Source organism: Rhincodon typus, chromosome 2, assembly GCF_021869965.1.
Source record: "Rhincodon typus isolate 14 chromosome 2, sRhiTyp1.1, whole genome shotgun sequence".
Taxonomy (NCBI): Eukaryota; Metazoa; Chordata; class Chondrichthyes; order Orectolobiformes; family Rhincodontidae; genus Rhincodon; species Rhincodon typus.
In genome coordinates, this window is record NC_063333.1 from 42,996,263 (window position 1) to 42,997,161 (window position 899).

General features: G+C 56.5%; 1 protein-coding gene across 1 annotated transcript in view; it reads left to right on the top strand.

The window, feature by feature from the left end:
* cubn (cubilin (intrinsic factor-cobalamin receptor)) overlaps positions 1-899 on the top strand; it is a 266,050-nt gene that overhangs the window by 2,803 nt on the left and 262,348 nt on the right. The gene's annotated exons all lie outside the window — the stretch shown is intronic.

Sequence of the window (899 nt, forward strand, 5' to 3'; positions counted from 1 at the left end):
TGGTTTTGGGATGCGGTGGGGGGAGGGGAGATTTTGAAACTTGTGAAATCCACATTGATACCATTGGGCTGCAGGGTTCCCAAGCGGAATATGAGTTGCTGTTCCTGCAACCTTCGGGTGGCATCGTTGTGGCACTGCAGGAGGCCCAGGATGGACATGTCGTCTGAGGAATGGGAGGGGGAGTTGAAATGGTTCGCGACTGGGAGGTGCAGTTGTTTGTTGCGAACCGAGCGTAGGTGTTCTGCAAAGCGGTCCCCGAGTCTCCGCTTGGTTTCCCCGATGTAGAGGAAGCCACACCGGGTACAGCGGATGCAGTATACCACATTGGCAGATGTGCAGGTGAACATCTGCTTGATGTGGAAAGTCTTCTTGGGGCCTGGGATGGGGGTGAGGGAGGAGGTATGGGGGCAGGTGTAGCACTTCCTGCGGTTGCAGGGAAAAGTGCCGGGTGTGGTGGAGCTGGAGGGGAGTGTGGAGCGGACAAGGGAGTCACGGAGAGAGTTGTCCCTCCGGAAAGCAGATAAAGGTGGGGAGGGAAAGATGTCTTTGGTGGTGGGGTCGGATTGCAGATGGCGGAAGTGTCGGAGGATGATGCGTTGGATCCGGAGGTTGGTGGGGTGGTACGTGAGGACGAGGGGGATTCTTTTTTGGTTTTTATTGCGTGGACGGGGTGTGAGGGATGAGGTGCGGGAGATGTGGGAGACACGGTTGAGGGCGTTCTCGACCACCGAGGAGGGGAAGTTACGGTCCTTGAAAAACGAGGACAACTGAGATGTACGGGAGTGGAATGCCTCATCCTGGGAGCAGATGCGGCGGAGGCGAAGGAATTGGGAATAGGGGATAGCATTTTTGCAGGAAGGTGGGTGGGAGGAGGAGTATTCTAGGTAGCTGTGGGAGTC